Below are 27,174 nucleotides of genomic sequence, written 5' to 3'. Positions count from 1 at the left end.
TTTAAGCTTGTTCAAAATTATTCAATATTTTTGATTCAGTACCAATATGATTATATAATAAGTGGGTTTTTTTTAAGAAAAAATATTTGCCATCATTCTCTGATTGTGTGATATGTTGTTCTGGTTGTTAGTATAGTAACCACCATATACTATATGAAATACTGGACACTTGTGGAGGTGTTTACAATGTGCATGTTTGAATTTTATAAGGAAGCTTATTTTTTCAAAATCAATGTATGCACGGCCCTTCATTCCAGGTGGAATTTAACTGCCTCTGCAGTTGCATGCTTCACTCATGACCCAAAACATTGCATCATATTTGGAATGTTGCAGCTGCTTAGCAGCCTCCAGGCAACACTAAAACCTAGTTTTAAGACAGGAAACTAGGAAGAATAGTGTGTTTGCTTGCATTTGCAGAAGGGATATTTTTTAAGTACCTAAACTGAGTTTGAACCAAAATTATCAAGTCAATACACTTTTTGATCTAGAAAAAAAAAAGAAAGCAAAAACCCTGTATATTATTAATGGTAAATGAATTGTTGAAAGCAGCTATACAAACAGGTCAATGGTGTCGGTTTTTCTTTGTATTGATCTTCAATAACCATTTATGAGTGAAATAGGAGATGGATTGCTTACAAATTAAGTTCAAAATACTTTTGAACAGAACAATACAATGACATCATGTTTTTGTCATCAAGTAAATATTTCCCAGCTGGATTAATCATGGTCACAAGGCATTGCATTAAAGTTGTACACAATAAAGTAAAACCATAATTTCCCACTCTGTGCTAACGGCGTAGAAGGTTATTCACTCCTGTCCTTGATAGGCTCTCTCTCATTTATGGCAGACAGTTTTTGAAAACATAAGACCATCAATTTTCCAAAAATATGTAAATTAAAAAGAAAGTAGCCCAACAGAGAAGACTGAGAAATTTCTTATTGTAGAGAAAGTGACTCATTTCTCTCTGTCTATGGAGGCATATTTCAACATATTGTGAATTTAAAGGTTTTTTTTTTTTTGGCTTTTTGAGAGAGGGTTTCTCTGTAGCTTTGGAACCTGTCCTAGAACTCACTCTGGAGACCAGGCTGGCCTCAAACTCACAGAGATCTGCCTGGCTCTGCCTCCTGCGTGCTGGGATTAAAGGCATGCACCACCACTTTAAAGTAATTTTTTAAAGGTAAAATGTTGCAAAGAAAGTTAACATTGTTAATCTGTCTGTATTATAACAGACCATGTAAAAGAACATGTTCACTTTGATAGAATAATATCTAGGTGAAATTTTTTCCCTTCCAATTTATGACTTCAGTCAATCCACCCATCACAGTCTACCCTATCACAAGATCCTATTGTTTAAGGACTATGATGACCTATTGATATATTTAAGAGCAGAAAGTACTATAAGTCATTTATTAAAGACCATCTTTGTTACTGTGCTATTTTAAAATGTATAATGGTGGAAATAAAATTAAGTCCTCTAGAGTCATTCTTTATCTAAGAAAATGAGAAACAGTAACTATCAAAATATAGAATCTTTGGAAAGAGGCCAGTCATCAGAGTTCGAGATCAATGCCTCCATGCTTTGGGTAATTCAAACATGTGATTTGAATTTGATATCAGTTTGTACTGTGTTTCAATGTCATGGAGTTTTCAGAAAATATGATACTGATGAGATGGAGTCTTGATATTTGCTGAAATTCTTTTAAGATCCCAGTGATGTATGGCAAGAATACAACTGACCTGCTGGTTCCATTATGGAAGGTTCAGTAGTCAGTACACACCCAAGTCTACCAGACTATTCGTTCTTAACACTTTTATTAAGATAATGAAACAACATCCAATTTGTGTGAAATATACCAGAACTAAATGTAAAAGATTCACTAATTTTCGTATTTTCCAAACACAATCATTTAATATGATTCATGCTGTAATCAATATTTTATAGGGATGTAGACTGCACTTCAAATATGTCATGTTCTGCCATTTTATGCAGAATAGTTGCCTGGAGAGGCATCATGGCTGCTATGATTTAAGTACCATACTTTTTAAATTCCCACAGTTTTAACTTGGAAATGTATTTATTTATTATTGCATTTAAACCCTCTCCCTCCATCTCAGTCATTCAAACCCTTTTTGACAGCAAACTCAAGGCTCACTGAAATCCCATGGGAGATAAAATGTATTATATGCATTGTTCACACAAGGTAATGTACAAACCATTTGGTTCACTATTGATTGAGAGAACAGATGTCTGGACAATTTATGGAACTAGAAACACATCCACAATATCTTATAAAAACAATAAGGTATTTTAATGACATAGTAAGTGGAGAATGCAGTTCAAAAATAAAAATAAAGCTTAGGAGTCTAAGTTAGAGGGTAAATTTTGAATGGAGCACAGAAAAATTGAAAGATGTCCAATTGTATTCTTAAAATAAAAAAATTCAACTAGTCTTATAATATAACATTCTAGATGGAAAAATGAAATGTACTGTTTCAAGTGAAATGAAATCTTAAGAGCCTAGAAGGGTATTTTGTGTTTATGTTGCTTTTTGATTATGTGTACTAGATCTCTTTCACAGAACATTTTTAACAATTTGCATAAATAAGAGATCTGCTTCTTTTCAAAGACCATGATTTTTTTTGCAAAAAAAAAAAAAAGACTTATTTTTCTCCAACATGTGTTACTTTCAATTTTGAAAGATGAATTCATGTTGTTAATATTTGGTCAAGTATAGTACCGTTTACATTGAGTTGATTTTGCACTTGCTTTGCATATATGTTAACATATCTGTCCTTTCCAAGTCAAGGGAGGGGTCAACTGTTATTGCAGAGTCTATGATTAAGGACAAGGCATTTCTTTAATGAGAAATTAACACTGCTTGCTATGGGAGTGCCACGGTTTGTAGATATCACAGGACTCCAATAAGTTCATCATGAACAGGATTCTCACTTTAACTATGGTTTTAATAAACATTGTTTATTCTAAGCTTCACATTATTGTGATTTCAAGTCACTGTGATTTCTATAAAAACGTAATTCAACCATATTGATTTTTCTTGTCAATGAGTTATTTAACTCATTCCGCACAGAGTCAAAAACTGTAGACAACTAAGGAATGCTGAGAGAGGGAGAAATAGTCTTCCCCAGAAAAAGAGTTCACCAATTAGTTATCCAACACTAAATGGGGGTTTGGAGAGAGAAAAAAAGAGAAGGGTGTAAATGATATAATTAGAGTATAATCTCAAAAATAATTACTTAAACATTAAAAAATACTTTAGATAGCACCATCTAATTTGTCTGAAACAGAAGCTCTTGAGTTTGAGGAAAATGAAGTAAGTTCTGGATCTGTCTTCTCCCTCTTTCTCTCTTCTTTTCTTGCTTTAGGAAGAATTATAAACATCAGGAAATAAATACAGTACATATACACACACTAGACAGGGAGAGAGGGAAGGAGAGAGAGAGAGAGAGAGAGAGAGAGAGAGAGAGAGAGAGAGAGAGAGAGAGAGATGAGGATTTTCTAGTGGATAACATTTTTTAATGATGTAATGATGACTGTATAAATTTCTAAAGCACAATTAAACATTTGTGCACTTCTTTGTGGTAAAATTATTTAAATTGATGTAATGATGACTGTATAAATTTCTAAAGCACAATTAAACGTTTGTGCACTTCTTTGTGGTAAACTGATTTAAATTAAAGCAATTCAGGACATAAGCTGAAGGACAAGTCACCATTTTCACAGATGATTAGGAATCATCACCCTGAGTATGTTCCCATCCGCACACTGCAGTAATGCTGATGATAAAGACAGAGATACATTAGGTTAATCAAGGGCTCCTAACTTTAGAAGAGCTTCAAATTAATTGTAACTTTTACGTAGACATCAATCGTCTTCAGAAGCACCTGTCTAGGAAGAACTCTTCCTGCCTGTCAGTCACTACCACCTACAAGCCAGGTAAGAACACCACTGCTGCAGAGCATTCCAGCTTTCTGGGAATGCTGAAAAGCACTCTGGTTTGCTGGGAATGTAAATGTGCAATTAAAAAAAAGTATGTTGAGGCTACTTATAAGAAAATTATATATGTGCATGCATGTCTATATATGAGTACCTCAATTTTAAAAATTGAAATATAGGGGTTTTTTTTAATGGAAAAGGCATTAGACACTGAGGAGACCTGGATTTAATTTGTCCTTTAAATGATTGGAATGCCATACTTTAGAGAGTATCTATTACATGGAGATTTACAGAAACTAGAGTGGTCTAAATGAGAACATTTTTAGTATGTAGATTTTATCCAGGCACAGGGGTTATATAACCAAGCCAGTGTGTGTGGCCAGCCCCAAGCTGTTAACCGGCTTCTAGTACTCTTCTCAGGTTAATTTTATCATATTGCCTCAAAAGTGATCCTTCTAAAGTACTGTGCAGAAAATCGTCACATGCGGAAGTTGTATGTATACTTTGACTACTAATTTTTTTAATTCAGTATATGTTAATAGCAGTTATTCAAGGCAAGAAATACAAGCAAAATATTTGTAGGGTATTATAGAAAGCAATGCCCAGTTCTCAAACTTGGTGGTACACACCAACAATAAATAGTCCCAGAACCAGAGAGGCTTTGAAGGGAGATCAAGAACTTGAGGTCAGAGTGGCTGCATCTTACAAGAGTAAAGAAATTTAAAAGCACAGCTGTGGGATGGCACAGAAGGCAAAGGTTCTTGTTGCCAAGCCTGATGCCGTGAGTTGGATCCTCAGCATCAGGACAGCGGAAAGAGAGAACCAACTCCTGAAAGTTGTTCTCTGGCCTCTATGTGCAAGCCCAAGCATGCCTCTGCCCCTCTCCACCAATAAATCAATACCTGTAACAGAAAAGAAATAAAAGATGTATTTATATTTAAAATATCAGAAAATAAAAGTGAAGTTCATGTTGGAGTTACACTGGCTCATTTTTAAGGTTTTTTTTTTTTAATTACTGTAAACATTTCAGCTTGTGTGTAGTTTTTAAATGAACAGCGTAAAACATTCATGATGTGCATATGCTGAACTCAGTGGGTTTTTTATGTGTAAATGTACCCTGTATGTACATCAAAAAACCAATCAAGTTTTTTCAATCACTGGTAATTTTACCAAATAGTACAAAGACTTCTAGGAAGCTTTGCTTTCTCCAAAGTAAAATCATAAGACATTTGATAGGGTCAGTAATGTAGATTATCAATCACTACAAAGCTATCCGAAGAGGACCATCATTCCTCTGGTCTGCAACTCTAAAGGGAAGCTGTCTTTCAATCAAGCTTTGGCCTGACTGCCCTGATTTCTTTTCTTGCACAGTGGAGACCCATGCCCTTGTTCTCCACTGCATTTAGTCCATTTTGACCTCTTCAGTGTTTCGCCTTTCCTACTGAGGCAGGCAGAGGGAGGGTCCTGTGGTTATGATAACAGTTTCTGCGGGTGAGCACTTGTAACTTGGGCACTTACCTGTCTGACTGGGAAGGTAAAATTGCTAGTGCTGAGACATTTCATGAGCTTTCCCGAACAGAAGAATGACACTTTGAAGGAAACAGACACAGACACGACCAAGGGGTCTGGAGACAACCAACTACCAGTCATGCTGGAATCTCCGCCATGGTGTGTTTCATGCTGGAATCTCCGCCATGGTGTGTTTAGAGGTGGCATGTGCTTGCTTTGGAAAAGAAGGAGACAGTAATGTTCCAAGTGTGAATTTTTCTTTTTTATTTCTTGCATTTTGAAGAGTCTTATTCATGACAGAAAGGGAAACTAATGTATAAATGTGCTTCTGAGTGTGTGCCTCTCTCTCCAAGACAATTTCCAGCTGACTAGAAGTATGGATAAAATGCATGTGCTAGCACCACCTCGTTCACGCTCATTTGTCAGATCAATGCCCACATCCCCAATTCAGGTCAAGGCATCAGGCGGAGGAAAGGGCTGAAGACTGACATTGAGATGCTCTATTTCGCACACTTGCCCTCTGGAAGGACTGGCAGAGGCAGTCACTTAAATTAAACACAGGTCATCAAACAAGATATACAATCTATTTCTAAAACAGACAACCCCAGCATTCCAAATCCCTGTGGCCTTTTACTGAGGCACATTGTGCTTCTTTTTCATGCTCCTCTGTCAATTCATGTTAAAGTTTGCTTTGCTTAAAAGTGGTATTTCATGTATTCTCTGACCCTCTTGCTCAAAGCAAAGAAATTGCTTTGGTTTATTTATGACCCAGTAACCTTAAGCAAAACTGAATTTCTTAATGCTCCTAAAGCCTCGCGGGGAGAAATAAAAGCTAAAGTAAATTTGGCATCGGTGCAAATCAGTTTTAACCTGTGCAGAAGACCTTCCAAAATCATGAAAGGGACATAGGTGGATGCTTGTACAAAAATGACGTATTTCTTGTGGCTTTTAATTCAAGGAAAACTATGTGAGGAGGCATACAGTTAACACAAATTCAGAATCCTAGAATCACAGAATCTTCTAACAGCAATAAAATAAAAAAAACCATACACCTTCTAACACAAAGTGTGAAAAATTCAATACTGTCCAACATTAATATTCAGCCAGTTATTAAATTGGGAAAATAACAATGCAGAAGAGGTGGGTTAGTAGAAATAGTGATTGGAATCAGCGTCACATTAAACTAGTGGAAAGGTAAGTTAAATCAGCCAAGTAGACATTTTTTCCCTTCAGAATACAGTCCTGAAGTACTCTCTTATCGCTGCAAGGCAGCTGCCACAAGAGCAGAGTTGCCATTTCCCCCTGGAGAGAGAATTTAAACTGTTAAGAGGTGTTTTTTTTTTTTTCCTTCATCAACAAAGTATAGCCATGTGAAAAGTGCATCTGCTATTCCAGGTAAACAAAAGTAATCATTGCTCTGTTGCTACTTGTATATGTAAATGATGCGATGTTTAATCTAATTTCTTACTAGACATAAATCACTTTAAATCTTCTAAGAATTGTAAGGTATTATATTCTTTATATTTTTTTAAGAATTTGAGAAATTTGGGCTTAAGTTTTCTACAGAGAATTTTTAGAAAGTTCTGGAACAATGCTTGCACACACACACACACACACACACACACACACACACACACACACACACCTGTGCCCAGTTACTTGTGCTTTGCTATTAATTGTGACTCGGATGAAAGTTGCTTTATCCTAGGTGAAGTTTGTATTCTGGGTTAAGGCAACACTAAGGGCCGAAATCTTTTACTTCGGCATACTTGTCCAAATGCTCACGGATATAGAAAGAGCTGGTGGGTATGGATAAAAACAATGGAACGGTGCCCTGAGAAGGGTGGTGTAATGGGCAGACAAGGGAAGGGCAGGGACATGCATTCAGGTGAGACTGACAACGCAAACAGATGATCCCAGGAGAACGTGCTGTCCTGCCACAAAAGGCAATCCTCTGCTGGAAAACTGCTTATCTCAAAGGAGACACACAGGAAAATCTAGATCGGTCAGTTTTATGTCCTGTGACTATCTGCTGTCTCAATGCATACCGCCAGCAGATCGTTACCCCATTTACCCCAAAATACCAATTAGAGAAAATTGTCATGTAATCTTTTTGTCTACAAGATACTAAACAATTACAGGTTTAGCCTACAGTATTCTAAGCGAACAAAATGTCAGAATGTTTCAAAATTGGGACTTATGTGGGTCACTGATATTTTATTAACGGTTGCAGTAATTTCTATAAGACTAGGAACAGCTTCAAAGTCAGATTCAAATTTTTTATGTTTTCTCGTTAATGCCACATAAAATCCTACTTAAGTATAATATGCTGGCTTTCTACCCTGGCTTTGAAGCATGCACAGGGATTTTTGTTTAAATTGATGATTGAAAGCAGTTGTAAAGGCATGTTCAACGGAGTTCATACTAATTTACAAATACATGTTACTCAGAGAAGACTTAGAAAATGGATAGAAATGACTCTCATCTTCACTCAATCATTAAAAAAAAATAACAGGACTTTAATAACCAAAATGAGTGGAGATGAGTCTTGTGTAGTATGTGTAGGTTGAATTTATTTCACTCTAGTTTGAAATGTTGTGTCATAGGCTAAGAAAAATGGGTTGAATTGGTTTAATTTGTTCATCATTTCTGGGTAAGTATATTTTAAGGAAATTATATTAATTTTAAAAACCTTATTGTATACTAAACCCTTATTCTATGTACAGTGTAAAAATAGAGGGCCAATACTGTTAGCGATATAATTTGAGAAAACCTAAGTGAATTCTGTTTCATTTTTGTATAATCTACATGCATCCTGGCTATCTTTAATATGTGCTCACCATTATTTAAATCATGAAATACTGAAATGTTGTTTTTATTTGATAGCTCAAATTACTTTGAATGATACATTCTCTCTGCCTTTAACAGCCTGGAACTAAGCCCCCAAAAAAAGTCTTTTTTTTTTTTTCTTTTTTGAAAAAAAAATCAGATCCTTTTCTTTCACACAGCACAAAGTGGAGGCTTGCCAAACTCTGGGCGGGAAGAATCCTATTTCTTTTCTTTCGTACTCTTTTAAAATGCTTTAAAATGTGTGACATGTGTGCTTAAAGGGCTGGGCTTTCCTCCGCTTCCCTCCAGCTTCAGACACCTACAGAGACTGTAAAGTCAGCACCACTCTGGCTTAGAGGTTGCTCCAGTGAACATTCAACGCTGTCGGTGAGTTTGGATTTCAAATAAAAACCATCGACCGTTGATTGTACCCTATAGCTAACCATCTACTCCATGGCCCTCTGTGTTTGCTGAAGACCGTACTCCAAAGCAGGACCGACCCACCAGGATGACCTTCGCCTGTGCAGAGATTGTTTACAAAGGTCACAATCAACATTCATTGCTGTCGGTGGGTTGAACTGTGTAGAAAAGCTCACTGAACAATGAATGCAACTGTGGCCCCGCTTTTTGCTGTCACCATCAAGAGACGTTCTATCCCTAAGAGAGGTTCTGGAGGTGCTATTACTCTTCACTTTAACTCCTGCTGTCTGAATTTCCAGGTATGCTTAATCTATTTGTATCATACAATTCTATGTCTGTGAGGAAGTCACTAGTTTATACAAGAATACTACTTTTCTAGGCTTCTGCAGGTTACAAATGAGGCACTCCTTATAAACGCTGAAGTGTTTGATGTCCAGCATCAACAGCAGAGCTCTGAGTTGGCACAGCTTCCTGCTCCACAGTGTGGGTGAAAGGAAGAGCCAAAGAAGCATCATTTGTCCCATGTCAATGTCACCCATATCTTTACACCACACAAAATCGTTTTCTCATCTTTCGTTGGATGTCCTGATCAGACGGACCTTGAAGTAATAGCTAAGTCTTTCATTCCGCTTAAAGAATCACTGAAATGCTTCTGCTCTATATGGAGTTTGATAAGGAGGGGGAAATGTACATAAATAGCTAGGCAGTTATCTGAGTGCTTATGGTAACCATACAGTAGATTTACTTTCCCAGAGAGACCTCACATTTAAGATGAGGTTTTTACCCTCTTTATTTGTCTTTCTCCCTACAAGAACTAATCTGAATTGGTAGACTTAATTCTATGACCTATCTTTTCAAGTAACAGTAATGTTTGTGTGTGTACTTCCTGACTAGTTTGGCACTATATTTCTAAAGAGAACCTTTGTTATTTAGGCTCATCATTATCTATGTTAAGGATAGTGGTTGGATTACTATTTATAACAAGATGTTCTACATACAGTGCCTGTTCTTTGGGTACCTAGAAGGCTTTAATTTGTTGGGAAAAGCTGTCAAACACATTGTCCTTTCTCTCTCTTGATCTATTAACATTCAACTCTCATTGCAGAAATCCATTCCTAGGACCCTGCTCTAGTATTCAGAATAATCCTACAGTATCTTATGAAGTTAGTTCACAAGCTCCTCCGTTGCCTAGGAGATCTCTAGGTCCACCATAACCCTTTCCTCCCACCATCTGGCTCTTTCTGTTAACCATATGACAAGGCTCAGTTTCTCTATTGTCAAACAAAAACCAAGAAATACAAGAGAAAAAAAAAAGTCCCTGGTCTTGCCTCATTCACTACACAACTCACTTCTTTTTTTTTCTCTATCTCTCTCTCTCTTTAAAAGCTATGAGCTTGGAAATAGCATTTAGTACAGTCTATATTTATAAATTTCTCATTACTCTCCTACCTATAATTTGATACCTTTAAACATTGCTCTCTCCCACTTGTGTAGATTTCTTTAATGGAAGTTGATCTTGGTGGAACCAAATTACCTGTGGTATTCAAATTGCCAAGCAAACATCAGACTTTTGAAATTGCCAGCTGCCCTTCTGGATCTGCTCTCCATATACAAAGCACTTTGGACCTCTTCCTCCAAAATTCTAGGCTTATTAACCTTCCTGACCTTGTTCTTCACATTTAGGTTCCTGTCTCTCATGTTGATAACCTGGTTTGTGGGGTTGTCTATCTTTGTTTGTTTTCTGGTTTATTTTGTTTTCTGTATAGGTGTGTTGGGAATTTGTATACACATGTTTGTGTGTGGGGTTGCACATGCATATGTATGGATGTGCAGAGACCCACAGTTAATATCAGGTGTCTTTCTCTATCACTCTTCACTTTATTTTTTGAGGCAGGGTCTTTCACTAGGCCTGGAGTTTGTTGGCTAGAGTGCTGGGATTATAAGTGGCTGACACACCTGACTGGCTTGTGCAAGGGTTCTGAGGGCAGGAACTCTGGTCTTTATGCTTATGGGGCAAGCACTTTATACACTGAGCCACCTCTCCAGCTTCTATATTTGCTTTTTAAGATGCCTAAAATCCGAAATCCAGTATCTTAGTAAGGAAAACTCTTGGATTTCTGGATTTTTTCTCTTATGCTTCATGAACTGAAGGAATGTCCAGCATAGGCATAGTGTGGACATCTGCTTATATGTTGCTGATGTCCAAGTCTCTGTCTCGAGGTTGTCTATCCCAAATTTGCCAATCTCTGTTCTGCTCATAGGCCTAAATCTCATCATAACCACATTTACCTCTGATCTTTCCCTATGGGAACTATACCTTCAATCAACTTAGTAACCCACACCTTAGGTCTTGAGGCCATTTCATGTTCCTATATCTTGTTTCCTGACTTTTCCAGAGCACTCAATCACAAAGGCCTGGAGATGCTCACCACTTGGTATCCTACTAAAATTTCTGTTCTTCTGTTGAGTTACCCTGCTTTGGTCCAGAACTGTGTTGTTCTGACATGAAATATTCCAATATTCCAATTAACACTATGTCTACTATCTGTTTATATTTTGTCCACATTATTTAAAAAAATTATTTATTTTTACTTTATGTATATGAATGTCTGTCTGCATGTTTGTGTGTATATCATGTGTGTGCCTGGTGCCTATGAAGATGAGAAGATTCCCTGGAACTGCAATAATGGGTGGGTGGTTGTAAACCACAATGTGGGTGCTAGGAACTAAATCCCTGTCCTCTGGAGGTGCAACAAATGCTCTTAACTATTGTGCTACCTACCTCTCTGGTCCTTAAGAGGGAAGTTTTTAAATAGAATGATGTTGTAAAACCTTCTGATATATCCTGGATAGAATAGCGTGTGCTGATATGTTTAATACATAAATTATTCTTGTGAGAAAGGTGTGAATATTAACTAAATGAAACAAAAATGAAATAGTATGTATAATTTCTCGCATAGTCTCAAGATTTATTTTATTCCTTAAGGGATTACATGTAATTCTCTAAAACAATCCAAAGTAAATGCAATTGAAGATGTACTCACTCAAAATGATGAGGGATTTTCTTCAATATTCACACAAAGCAAAAGAGAGAAGAAAATGATGGAAGACGTTGCTTGCATGAATTGGAGCATGTCAGAGTCACCTCCATGAGAAGGCAACTTCCAAAAGGAGGACCTGTGGGCCACAAATAAGAGAGCCCTAGGAACCTGAGTATATAAAAACCTTACATAGAAAGCTCTGAGGAAAAATAATCATTTGCAAGGCAAACAATGGGCTGGACAGAGTAATGATGGATTAAAGGTGAGTGATACAGAGATGATTTGAAATTTTGCATCATCCATGAAAATTCACACATGAAATAATGAGATGCAGGTGACTTTTAGTAAAGCAGGCTGAGGAACAAGAGGCAACACTGAGTGATGCCAGCCTGAGTGTTTTCATCCTGCATTTGGCATTCTTACATCAGTTTCTCTTTGAACTCACACCTAATCCCTTCATTCCGCCTCCTTTTTGAACATGTGACCTTCATTTCTCAGCTATGATGTGTTAGCCAAAGAAACACTCTTGTCCTCAGGAGAACCACCCCTGGGCTTGGAGGTGATTTACATATTCCCCTTCTTAGGAATTTGAACTGAAATTTACCAAATCCTTCATAGGAGATTTGTACCATAGCTGAAATTGTTTGGAAATGTCTAGGTATTATGATTAAACACATAGTGCAATAGATCATGAAAATTTCTCATCTTTTTCCAAGACTCTGTTCCCCACTCAGCCCCAAGTGATAAACTTTCTGTTCTGTTTCAATAAAATCATTATTTTTAAGTTCTACATTTAAGTGAGATATGAAGAATTCATCATTTAGTAACTATCTTGGTGTCCATGTTAGCAAGTCAGGATAAGAAATGGTTAGCCAAGGACAAAACCACAGTAGGAAGCAGCCATGAAATGTTTCATAGTCCTCAAGCCACAGACTGGTCCAGAATGGCTTCTTCCAGCTATCTGGACTCTGCCTCTTGATATTTGTTGCAGATTCTGTATGATCTTTGATGCCTTGCACTAAACTCTACTCTAGAAAACCCTACTTTTTTTGTGAGGTAAGCTCTTCTGTTCTTGGCCTTCAGAAGCATACAATGTTCAAGAAGGTCCGATGTGAGATAAACTTTATGGAAACAATTTGGCATTATTAATCAATAATTTTAAAATGTTTACATCAGTTATTTAATTTCTGGGATTCTCAATTATTAGTTATTTTGATTATTAAATAGTAGTTACGAATATTTGTGAAGTACAGCATGGTCTTTAATACATTTATATATTACAGAAAGAGTGCACCAAGCTAATAAACTTATCCATTACCCTATCACCATTGCTACTATAGTGATAATGTTAAAACCTATGCTTTATTGTTTGGAAATGTCTAGATATTATGATTAAACACATAATACAATAGATCATGAAAATTTCTTATCTTTTTCCAAGACTCTGTTCCCCACTCAGCCCCAAGTGATAAACTTTCTGTTCTATTTCAATAAAATCACTATCTTTAAGTTTCACATGTAAGTGAGATCATACAGCACTTGTCTTTTTATCCCACTGAAAATAGTTATTCAGTTATATGTGTATTAACAAAATTGCCTAAGCCTCCATAGTATTTCATGACATAAATATGTTTACACATATATGAAAGCATACAGCATGTTTTCTTTATCTATTCATTGATTGAAGGACCCTTTATTTCTTTCCATAGCTTGGCTACTATGAATAATTTTGAAATAAAGATAGAGTGTAGACACCTTTTTGATATACCTATTTCAGTACACACACACACACACACACACACACACACACACACACACACAGGATGTAGGAAATGCTAGGACATATAGGGATGCTATTTTCATCTTTCTGAAGAACCTTCATCCTGTTTCTGAAAATAGTCGCACTAATTTACATCCTCCAAGAGTTTACAATGGTTCTTTATTTCACTACATCCTTGTCATTGTCCTCTCTACTGTTGCCACTTGTTACCACTTATGTTTTGATAATGTCCATTCTAACAGGTGTCAGGTGTTAGCTGATTATGATTTTCAATGTGCGTTTCCCTGACAGGGATGTGAAACCTTTTCTACATGTATGCCTTTTGAAATTATAAGTGCATTATTTATTATCATTTATGTTTCTTTAAAGGAGTCTGAGTGTTTAATGTGAAATGACATAAAAGTGTATTTGTAAAAATTATCTTAACATTGTACTGTTCATGTACATAGACTTGACTTCAAAGCATAATAAAACATTAACATTTTAATTATTCATTTGGCTTTCATTATTTTCATAATGTACATGTACTATTGTTGCATAAATTAATTATGTAATGATTATTTTTCTGAAAATTTATGAATCATGAATCTTAATGATTTTGGAATGACAGGCAGAAACAAAATTCACATCCCCAAGTGAGCTGCTTCTAAAGGCTGTGGGCTTGAAACAGCATCTCCCTGTGTGAACCCTACAGGTCTAGTAGTTGCTCTCTTGTCCCAGCCTCCAGAGTCCAAGGATCACACGTGGCTAATACAGTGGGCCTAAGATGGGCTCTTAGGTGATACTGGGCAGGCATTGCCAAGTAGTAGCACCAAGATGTGATAAGGAAGGGAAAGAAAAATGTTTCTCCAAATCCAAAGGAGTTCTTATGCTGTGTGGTTATGTTTTATAAATCTCTTCTTTGGGTAGTTAAGAAGAAAAGAGACCATCTCATTTTCACTGGTTGTTTTCTCTCAAGGATGATCATTAGTTAAGGATATTCATATGGACACTAGTCAAGGACAATCATTTAGTTAAGAACTCTATTTGATGTGTTGACTAGAATTTAATTCTTTTCGAAAGTTTTCTCCTTGGGGCTGGACAGATGGCTCAGTGGTCAAGAGCACTGCTGTTCTTCCAGAGGACCCTTGCCCAGCACCCATATCAGGCAGCTCACACACCCTACAACTCCAATTCCAGTGCATCCCATGTCCTCTTCTAGCCTCCATGGGCACATGTATGTATGTGGCATATCTCCACACATACACAGATACATGCAGATGTGCATACAGACACGTGAAACTGTCTGCTCCTTTTTTTTTTTTTTGCTTTGCTGTGTTTTGTTTCAAGCCACAATCCTCTTAAGATTTGATGAACTTACAGAAATAAAGTTAAACGAAACTACTTTTTTTAAAAGATGCCCAAAAACACAGGTCCATCTTGTCCTTTAACTCTCACAAAAGCATTTGACAAAGAAGGTACAATTTTGTAAATAGGACAGGACATTAAGGCACCTAATGTTACAGTGCAGGCTAAGGACTGAAGAGCTATACTGCAGAGTTCATGTTCCAGTGCTGAGGATGGAGATTCAGATGACTGTTTCTAAGAAAAGAAATAATAGAATATTCTTTCCAAGGCAATGGATTTGGATTTTCTTTAAGAGTGTGGCTCCTTGTAGATTAACCGTGTTCTAGGGGATGGGCTTTTGGGAGCAAAAGTATGTGGACATCCCAAATTGGAATCAATGGGTTATTAAACTTAAAGCAATTTACTAAAAGAGGCCACATATTTGAGGAAGGTATGGAGATGGGGATAAATCTGGCAGGGGTTATGGGAGGAGTTGGGAGTTAATATGATCAAAATATAGTGTACAAAATTCTCAAATATTTAATAAAGTATAAAAATAAACTAAAACATTTGCTTTTGCTTGTTCATAAGTTAAAATGATCTGCATGTCAGAGGGCATTATGTGGTGTTTCCTCATTTTTTTTCTACTCTAAACCTGGCTCAATGGAAACATCGACCATATAATAGATGCACAATAAAGTTTGGCTAAATAAGTAAGTCAGAAGTATGTCTGCTCAGCAAGCAGTATCTACAGTGAATACCTCATACAACTCAATACTTTTCAGCCATGGGCTGAGATTCAAACTGAGTGGTTGTCTCAGAAAGCTACCTATATGACTACCATACATATATTTCTAAATAACATATTTCTAAAGTATTTGTCCCTAATATTTATGTTTGTATTTATCAGATGTGAACTTAACCACTCCATTTTTTAAATTAGATTTATTTGTGTGCTTGTACATGTGTGCCTCTGTCCATGCCTACCATGACACACATACAAAGGTCTGAGGACAACTTGCTGGAGTCTGTTCTCTACTTTCACCATATGGGTCCTGAGAGTCAAATTCTGATCATCAGGCTTGGTATGCCTGCTGAGACATCTTGCTGGCCCTAGTTGCACTATGTTGTAGTTGATTTGTTTGTTTATTTATTTATTTTTACTTTCTGGGGGCCTGCCACCCAGCTCCCAAATATAAATATATGAAGACTTATTCTTACTTATGAATGCCCGGCTTTAACTTGGCTTATTTCTATCCAGCTTTTCTAACTTAAATTAACCCATTTCTCTTCTTCTCTGTTTTGCCTCTGGACTTTTTACATTTCTTTATTCTATGTACCTTTCTTCCCTTCCCACTCTGTGGCTGGTTATGTGGCTGGTGGCTGGCTTCTGGCTTCTTCCTCTCTTTTTCCTTTTTAATTACTCCCTCTTTTTTTTTGAGCATAGATTTCTCCTTCTATTTATTCTCTCTGCCTGGCAGCCCCACCTGTCCCTCTCCTGCCTAGCTATTGGACATTTAACTCTTCATTAAACCAATCAGGTGTTTTAGAAAGGCAAAGTAACACAGCTTCACAGAGTTAAACAAATGCAACAAAAGAATGCAACACACTTTTTCATTATTAAACAAACATTCCACAGCATAAATGAATGTAACACATCTTAAACTAATATTCTACAACCTTATGTATTCAAAGCTAAGAACCTGTTTTTCCCAAGGTATAATTATCATTAAAAGAAAGGGGAAGAAGGAAGGATTCACACCTTTTAAATATCATCAGTTATGACACTGCCAACTGCTGAGATGCTAACATGTAGATAGGATGCATCTCTGGATCAATAAGTGAAGATTACACCTTTAGACTGTCACTACTGGGTTTCACTGCTCATAATACAATTAAGCCCAGATAAGTGATGCATGTAAAACATGCGCAAAGTTTGAGGTGCTGGTTGTAATAGTTTAGTGGTTTAAAGTTTACAGGTGTTTAAAGAATTTTCTTAGATTATTTTGGATTCCTGTGGTCATTTCTATCCAAAGTGCTGACTTTAAGTCTGGACTTCCCCTCTTCCGTAAGGTGAAGATAATGTAGACATAAGCTGAATCTTCTTAATCTCAAAGAAGAGACATTGGTTAAGCAGCAATCAAATTTGCATTTTCACAAATCCTTTTGCTTTTCTCCATGACGTAATAGTTTTGATAGATCTTAATCACACTTTCCAACCACTTCTCCATCATGCTTAGACAAATATATTCCTTTTTCCAGCCCCTTTAAGAAAGCAGATTGTGAATATACCTTCAGACTTCCTTAAGTAGATGCTTGCCATGCAAAAATATCCTGAAATATCAACACCAAGTAACAGGAATAAAATATCCCCATGAGCTCACTGCCTGAGTTTCTCTAAGCCCCGAACAGACAGCTTGGAACCTGAACATAAAGCCTTAGCTAGTAATGCCAAATCACACAAAGCCATTTTAAGATGCCTGGTCTGTGCTATCAATCCTCTTACCTTAGGCAACCTCCTCCAGCTGCTTAAGTGCTAACACATGCTTTACAATTGCAGGGAATGAGATGGTTTGCACATTAAAATTAGATGCAGAATGAAAGTGCTTGAGCACAGTTAAATTGAAGGGAGTAGTGGGTGGGGTATAGAAGACAATCTGAGCGTGCCAATACTCACACACACTTAATTCCAAGACTTGGATCCCCATTCAAATTCTTAGGTTCAGCCTCTGATTTCATTTTAAATAATTGAGCAATAATGCATAGAATCTTTCAAAGAATATGCATCCCTGTGAAAATGCATGCCCAATTTATAGAATTTACAGCCATGAGAGATCCTAGAGCCAAACATCAGAGATAGTCTTTGAAAGCCAAGCCAAGTCATTTAATGGCTACTAATGACATTTGTAGCTTTCCAGGCTTCTATAGCAAGAGTAATCAGATCCCAGGCTCTGGGCTGTAACATGATAGCCTCGGCTTTTCAGAGAGGGATTTCTGTAGCAGCCATGATGCTGCACAGCTGCTCAGGCATGTTATCTTAATGTCAGAAGGAAAGGGTGTTGAGATCGCGTTTCTCCAGGCCATTAGATGGCTTTTGCAATGGATAAACACAAATGAATATAGCAGTGAAGACTGATCCATCTTTATTAAGTAGAAAAAAAAAATCCACCATTGCCTAAAACTCAAAGTCCCAAAGCACCGAGAATTAAAGAAGTATGTGTGCATGTACTTTTTTGGTTTTGAACCTGAGGTCATGCAAAGTTATTTACCCGTTTGTTTAAAAAATGTACACTAGAAGGCCATGCATTTACTTGTACAGCTAAGTGCTGGGATACACCAGAGAAAGCACAGACGTAGTTATTATCTCCTGGAACTTGAAGTCTACTTACAGAGGAAGATCTCAACCAAACTTCTATAATTAGAAGACTCTACAGGAAAGGGCTAGAGAATGAAAAGACCGACCACTAGAAACTTCAAAACAGAAAAATTCAAAACACAGCTGAGTTTTATTAATGTGAAAAGCAAAGGAACACATACTTCTGTCATTAATTCACAGGGAAAAGTGAAACATACTTTTACTTATACAGGAATATTGAATATTGATAATGTGCAAATGACTAAAACTTTCGTTGCTGAGACAGAATGAATGAATCTAAAGTCTTTTCATGGTGAGAAATAAAAATGTCTCAGTTATTATTTTGTAAAGGGTGCTAGATTATATCTAGTTAAAGTTTGATGTACAAAAGAGATTCAAAGTCCAAGTCTTTCAATAGCTTCAACTGTTTAGAGTGAGTTGTGATAAAAATTTGGTCTTGAGATAGCCAGGGATGCTTAGTGCAACATTTTCCTCTTGTAGATGGAAAAAAAGAGTTTGAAATATTAAGGGTCTGGGGTCAGGGAACTAACACAGAAAATATTCAAGTTTGAGAGAGTAACAGCTGCAGATACCTGGTGATTCCTGGAATAAGAGAGGCCAGTGTGGTGATGGGAACAGACTCCCTGTGGAGGTGGGCTACAGAAAGACCATTCAAGAATAGACAGACCTCTACATTCTAGTCTCTTTGGCAGGAGAAGGTTCTCTGCAGGCTACAGAAAGAGAAACCTGGACACCAACCCAGCCACAAAATCCTTGACCTACAATCTGTCCTGCCTGCAAGACATGCTGGGGCAATGGTGGTAAAGAACTTGTGGGAGTGGACAACCAATGTTTGGTTAACTTGAGCCCATGCAAAGAAAGGAAGTCCATGCCCTATACTTCCTGGATGGCCAAAACCAGGGACTGAATAGCCCAGAGTCCTAAGATAGAACCAAACATGACTGGAGAAAAGAAAATCAATGAAATGATCCCTAATGATATTCTGCTATAGTCACAGATGGGTGCCTTATCCACTTGTTATTAGAGAAGCTTCCTCTGACAACAGATAGGAGCACGTACAGATACCCACAAGCAGACATTATACAGAGAGAGTCTAAGTTAGAGATCTCCATCATATCTCTCCTCTTGAAACTCAGAGAACCCTGTGAACGAGGAGGAGGAAAGATTGTAGGAGTCACAGGGGCTGGAGGACACCAGGAGAACACCATGAGGCCCACAGAATCAACTAAGCAGGGCTCATGTGTGCACACAGAGACCAAAGCCACAAGCACAGGGCCTGCTTGTGTCTACACCAGGTCCTCTGCGTGTATGTTATGACTATGAGCTTGGTGTTTTGAGAAACTCCAAACAGTGAGAGCAAGTGTATCTCTGACTCTTTGTGACTGCTTTTGGGACTCTTTTCCTCCTTTTGGGCAGCCTTGATATGAGGGCTTTTGCCGTGTTTCATGGCATCTTGTTTTGTCCTGTTTGGCTCTGGTCTCTTGGAGGCCTGCTCTTTTCTGAAGAGGACATAGAGGAAATGGATCTGGGGAAGAGGAGAGCTGGGGGTGGGGGGAGCTGGAAGGAATGGAAAGGGGAAAACTGTGGTCAGGATGTATTGTACAGGAAAAGAATCTATTTTTAACTGAAAAAACAGAAAAATAAATAAATAAATTGTGCAAGGGAGGGGAGAGTAAACCATATTAAAACTCTGCCTGTTGTCCTGAGCAGTAGAAACTCCCAGAAGCATCTTGAGGCACAGAGCAAGGGTAGTGATTGGAAGCAGTGTTTTGCTGTTTGAGATGTTTATTCTAGAAGGCAATTATCCTTGCCTGGAAGCGGGATGGTGTAACTAAAACCACAGAGTTCCAATACACCTGGATGATGTCTCTAACGAAAGAACACCGGTCACCAAAAGCTTGAATGTCTCAGTAATATATACACATTATTATATTTAACAACTGTGCCCATTAGTTTTGTCAACTGGACACAAACTTCAACATACCTGGAAAAGAGAATCTCAGTTGGGGAATTGCTTCCATCAGAACGGCCTCTGGGCATGTCTGAGGGGTGTGTTTTCCTGACTACTAATTGACGTCAGAGAACCCAGCTCACTATGGGTGTTGTCATCCCTGGGCAAGTAAGCCTAGGCTATCTAGCAAAGGTAGCTGAGCAAGCCAGGAGAAGCAAGTCAGTAAGCAGCACTCCTCTGTGGTCTCAGAGGTTCCTGCCTCTGCTTCTCTGGGTGATGGACCTGAACCTATAAGGCAAATAAATCTTTTCCTGCCCCCAACTTACTTTTTGTCAGTATTTTATCACACCAACCAAAACCAAATTAGAAGAACCACTGAGCCCAAAAATCCCATCTTAGGGGCAGGGAATTGGCTTTCAGAATATGGATTTATGATTTTGAAATACTTTTAAACTCCTGTTCCTGGAGCATGAGCTGGACCCAGTGACTTAACTCTAATAAATACAGTATAGCATAGGAGACGGAGGGTCATTTCTAAGAGGACAATGTGGTCAATGAGACTTCCATCTTGGATCCTCTCTTTTATTTACTCATGGATTACTCTCTTTGGGTCAACAAGCTTCTATATTATGCAACAACCTCATGGAGAAGTCTGCTAGGCAAGTGTTGGATGGAGCGCATCAACTACAACATGGGTATTTTTCCAAAGGGACTCTCTCCCACCCAGATGTAATGACTGAAGTGTATCACCCTAACCAGACAATTGATTCTGACCTATCTTAGGAGAATCACTGAACCAATAAAAACTCATGCCAAACACATTAGATTTGTCTTTGAGCTAGCTTCCTGTCATTGGGACAAAAAAAAAAAAATCTGTGATAAACAGGTTTATTTGTAATTACAGTGTCAGTCCATAATTGTTGGACCCAATTGGCTTCAGGATTGTGGAAGGGAACATATGATGGAGAAAACAGGAAGCCTTGGGGCAACTGGAGAGCTAAAGAGAAAATAGGGGGGGTCGCCAAAGTTCTACAACCCCGCTCAAGAATACATCCTCAAGTATTTAATTCTCTCTCTCTCTCTCTCTCTCTCTCTCTCTCTCTCTCTCTCTCTCTCTCTCTCTCACTAGACCCCATATATGAAAGTCCACAACTAGTAATATCACTGGGGTCTGATGACCATGTCTTCAACATGTGTGCCTTTCAAACTATAACCCCAACTCCCAGACATGGCAAGGTGAGAAGACTTTCATCTATCAATGTGGCTGTTTGGTTGATTAATTACACAGCTATGGGTGACTAAAGGAGAGAGTTTATTGATAAAGCAAGCAGTTAGATCTTATTATGTCATATTTGTATTTATATTTGAAACTCGACATGTAACTACATTTTTCACTACTTTATCCCTTTTCTTTGATTTTTAACTAAACCCTTTAGTAAGTAACATTTTTACAGCAGTGTGTGTGTGTGTGTGTGTGTGTGTAATAGCAAGCTTAGATGATTTCCTTTTCAGTGATTAATAGGGTGAAAAGCAAAGAAAAGCAATGATGATGAGAGTCTGATATTCTCTACTATGCCTATATTCTTTGTTATATGTGACACTTCCAAAAAGGTTGAGCTCTGAAGCTGAAATCAACAACTGTATGGTTGAAGCTATTTATTGTATTTTTCACCTCTCCTTTGTGGTGACTGTATATTTTGACCTTCCACTATGTTAAAGTTTCTTAAAAACGTATTTATGAAATAAGTTGTAGTTGATTTAAAACAGAATAACCACTAAACCATTATAAAAAAAAAACCATGTTGAAGTATAGAACAAATGCATTCATAGTAAGTAATTATCAGTAGATCACTCTCAATAATTACTGGATAAGTCTCACTTTTCCTGACTTAAAAGTGATCTAAATTTCCTGTTGCAGCCACGCTTGATTCATGTATTAGGTGTCCTTTACTGTTACGACACCTCATATATAGTTCCTTAATTGTATTCATCTTGCTGTGCCACAGAACACTACAGCTTATTTTCCCATCTAACTCCCACATCACTCCTATTGATGGATATCTCTTCATCTTTTATCCCTGATGTAGGGGGCTCCAGCCCCCTACTCTTGGCTTCTGTGAGAACAATGTTTGAGATTCCAGGCCTTCCAAGTCACTAATTTCCCTGACTTAAAAATCTTTGCATTCGATATGGCCTGTGCTTGGAACATCTTCCTAGAGCAATCAACCTGATTAGTTCTCACATGTTTTTTAACTCTGGAACTGGATATTACCTTCTCAGTGGCCATTCTGTTTTATTATAAAATCTGCTCTGCATTCTAGCCACTAAAGACTCTTCATTTCTTTGTTCTGCAATGGCCAGATCCTTGTAATATATATATATATATATATATATATATATATATATATATATATATATATATATATACTCCATATTTACTACCTATGTTCATTACATTGTTTCAAACTTTCTTTGGAAGGGAAGATCTTTAGCATAAAAGTGTTCACTTTGTTCACTCATGCATACCAAATCCTCAGAAGACATCCTAGGCTTTGGCATACAGTAGCTGATCAATGAAATTTTGGTTCACTGGTTGCTTGAATAAATCCATGGGGTTTAAATGAAATAATCTCTCTGACAGTACCAATATTTAACAAAAATTCAATGATTTATCTGTTTATTATTTGTTTTCTTATGTATTACTGCACACATGTTCCTTAATAGTGATTAAGGAACTATTCTATTGTTCTATTGCTGTAAAAAAAACACCATGACCAGGATAACTCTCACTTTTAAAAAGAAGCATTTCTTTGGGAGCTTTCATGCAAAACTTTCAGAAGTTTAGTCCATTATCATCATGGCAAGAAGCATGGCGGCAGGCATGGTGTTGGAGATAGCAACATCCTGATCCACAGGCAGCAGGAAGAAAGAGGGAGAGATACTTGGTGTTGAATGGAGTTTTGAATCCTCAAAACCCAAACCCAGTGACACACTTCCTCCAACAAGGCCACACCTCCTGCAATAAGGTCACACCTCCTATCTCTATAATCTTTTCAAGCAGTTCCACTCCCTAGTGACTAAACATTCAAATATATGAGCCTATGGGGGGTCATTGTTACTCAAACCACCAAAGTATGTACATTTTGTGTTACATATAGGGGGCATACATGTCAGGGTATACTTGTGGAAGTCAGAGAACAACTTTGTTGAGTTAGTTTTCTCCTTCCAACTATATATGGGTCTTTGGGATTTAACTCCAGTTGTCAGACTTGTGCATTAAACACATTTACCGAAAGAGCTATCTCAATGGCTCATAGCCTGGTTTCTCTCTCTGTCTCTGTCTCTGTCTCTCTGTCTCTCTCTCTCTCACACACACACACACACAATGCGGTTTCACGTAGCCTGGGCTGGCCTTGAACTTGCTATGTAGCCAAGGTTGATCTTGAAATCTTGATCTTCTTGTATCCACTGCTCAAGTTCTGGCATGCACATCTACTGCTAACCTCATTGTTATTCTTAACAATTAATTTTCTTAGAATTCACTCTGGAAAACACCAGTCACAGAAGATATTATTTTATCATGTTGAGTAACTTTTCTGTATAAATATTGATTGGTGGTTCTTAAAAGTGGTTGTTATAAAACAAGAAAACTTAACTTGACAGGTATTTGCTTTTTTAGTCCCATGTGAGTGATGACAAATGTTTTGTCTGATACTTTCCCATTCATAGAGTAAGAAACATTATATCCTAAGGTTTCTGCCTCATGTTCAGCAACTGCTTACCCATTTGCAGGTTGTCTTTCTTGGACTTACTTAAGAGATAGATTCTATACAGAAATCACTCTACTTTACTGTGAAATTCTTAAAGAAGTGCCTGTCAGAGATTCCACCCAGGCACCACATTAAAAGCACTAACAAAGAAAATAGGTTCACATTTACACCTAACCAAACCAGGTTTTCTTAAAATTGACAGTTATTCAGGTCCTTAATGCTAGTGATGGATAATGCTTGTCAACCCACAGGAATTGTAGTGAGTGTTTCTAGAATTGCCTGGTATATCCAAGACACTTCTGAGTGAATCAAAATTCCATGTTTATTTGAGGGATTAAAAGAACACAGGAGATTCAGAGACTAGGAGACAAAGAGCTTCAGACAGAGACTTTAAAAACAGTTCATTATTGTTTTCTTAGCCTCACAGATATTTGGAGTTGACAGCACTTACAGAATCCATACATGGAAGACAAGATTTTTGAGTTTTTCTAAACCAGCTTAACTTTAAAAAGATCATTCCACACAGTTTAAAGAGAAGTGAGTTAAACAGACTGGAGTATGAACAGTATGGGACTATGGGGTAGAATGTTTACAACAGTCCTTCCCATTGCCAGCAGGTTCTTTAAGAGTTCATTCATTAAGTTCTGCCACTCAGTGCCAGACACTTTATATAGAGCAAAACAAGAAGGAATCTATAAAACTTAACACTGTGACCTCAGTCATCTAAGTGAGAAGTGAAAGAGGCAGTTACACATCTGACCAGTAAAACTGGCAAAGCACTTACATGCTGGGATTGGAAGAATGGATGTCTATGTGCATGAGGAAAAGAACAATTTGCACACTTCTCTATGTGGGTCACATGGTAGTGCATGCTTCAAAGCATTCCGAAATGTTTGTTGATGCTTGGCCAGCTTCTAGAACATGAGTTATCAATGAGGTTGGAGAAGTCTTTGGGGACATTGCAAGGGAAGGGCTTCTCCATTGAAGTGTCTATCATTTGGAGCAAGCAGGCTCTCACATATGTCCATTTCCTTCTGAGTATCAGGCCTGACAGATCCCCAAGTGTCTATGGAAGAGGGAAGTATTTGAGCAGAGACGAGAGACCAATTTTATACTCAAAGCCAGAAGTAGGAGGGCAAGGCAGTACTACTCCATGTCCTGATTTGGGGGGTGGCAATCAAAGCAAGCCTGCTACAATAGTGGATGTTACATTGCACCAGAAAGCACTCTGGCAGATAGAAACAGCTAATCATCAGGCCAACCTAGTAACATGAGCTAGTTCCTTCCAATGGGCAAAAAGAAAGTCATAGAAATTTGAAAGTCGGGAAAAAGTGAGAGCTGGGAAGATGGCTGCCCCACTGGACTACCTGATATGCAAGTACAGTGGCCTGGGTTTAGATGCCCAGAACCCAAGTCAAAACTGAGCCACGGGGGCACACACCTGTAATTCCAGAACTGACATAACAGAAACTGGAGGAGATCCAGAACTTTCTGGAACCCAATATAGCCAATCAGTAAGATCGAGGATCAGTGAGGACCCTGTCTCAAAAATTAAGGTAGAGAGTGATAGAGAAGAAATCCAATGTATATCTCTGGCCTCTTCATTCATACACGCATACATGGGCATAGACACACATGTGCATACACAAAAAGTACATACACACACAAACAAGAAAGGGGTGTGAGGCTGTAGGTGGAAGGACCTCTTACATCAGCAGATTGTAAATTCCATCAATGACTCATGGTTGGCAGCCACAAAGACCTAGTCCTACAACCCCAAGGGACTAAGTTTTACTAACATGTTGAAAGATTCTGGAAGTGAATTCTTTGCAAGAACTTCCAATTTGATGGCCAATTTACCCCCTAAAAGAACTGATTTCAGCCTCGTTACATCCTAAACAGAGGACCCAGTTGAGGAAACCTGGGCTTATGACCTGCATGTCTGTGAGATAATAATAGCCATTGCTTTAGGCAGTGAAGACTATGGTAATTTGTTACACAGAGAGAAAACTAGCATGACTCAGCAGTCTGAAAAGTGCTGTCTGTCATTAGTAAATGGCATGGACACCTGACGACAGCTATTAAAAGATTAAGCCCAAGAAACCTGGATTTGAACCATTCAGATTATCGATAATAAGGCACGGCGTTTACAGGTCAGTACTTATCAGATGCTCTGATTGGGTGGCCCAGGAATTCTGACTATGAGCTGATGTGACAGCTGTGAGGATGCGCCTTTGAACCTTCAGCTGCGTGGGATTTAGTTGAAGGTATCCCTTAGCAGCTCTGTTAACTTAGCCCTGCCTCCATTGCTTCTGGCCAATCACCATGGGCATCTTGGTGACTAAGGCATGCCCACTGCACAGCAGCACTCACCTCTCTAAGGACTGACTTTAGCTTAAGGTGTCCCTCACAGGTCTGTTGACGCTCTCTACAAACTGTAACATAGTTTAGGAGGTCCCGCCCAGTCTCTCTTCCATCTCTCCTTTATGAAGCTCAGACTTGATTGACAGTCTGAATATTCTCCCAGCCTTTTCCTGGCTCCCTCTCCACCTCATGTTTCCTCACACAGGTATTTCCCCTAATAAAACCTTTGCAAGCTGGGTCCTATCTCCAAGTCTGCCTTTTTGAGGACCTGGACTCACACAGCTGGGGTTTCTTTCTTCTTGTGAAACCCTTCATTTCAATACAAACATAAAATAAATGCTGGTTGTCTAAGTTGCTTTTACTGTTCTTGTGATTAAAAAAACAAAAAAAAACAAAAAAAAACACCCAGACAAAACAATATAAAGGAGAAAGAGTTGACTTTGGCTCATAGTTCAAGGATCCAGCCCACCATAGTGGAGAAGTTGAGGCAGCAAGAATCTGAAACACCTGATCACATCAGGTCCACAGTCAAGAAGCAAGTAACAAGGAGTACCTGCTTTCAGCCTTCTTTCTCCTTTTTATACAATCCAGGATGCTAGTCCAGGAAAGGATACCAGTCACAGGGAGCCACCTTTGCTACCTCAATTAACCCAATCAGGGTAACACCCCCCACAGGCTTGCCCAAAGGCACATCTCCCAGAGAATTCCAGCTCTGTGGTCAATATATTGTGTACCCCCAATAAACTTATCTGAGGGTCAGAGAACAGAACAGCTGCTAGATAGACATAGAGGCCAGAAAACTGTGGCACACACACCTTTAATCCTAGTCTTCTGGAGGCAGAGATCCATCCG

The sequence above is a fragment of the Peromyscus eremicus genome, chromosome 15 (assembly GCF_949786415.1).
Source record: "Peromyscus eremicus chromosome 15, PerEre_H2_v1, whole genome shotgun sequence".
Classification (NCBI taxonomy): Eukaryota; Metazoa; Chordata; class Mammalia; order Rodentia; family Cricetidae; genus Peromyscus; species Peromyscus eremicus.
This window is presented reverse-complemented; position numbering follows the sequence as displayed.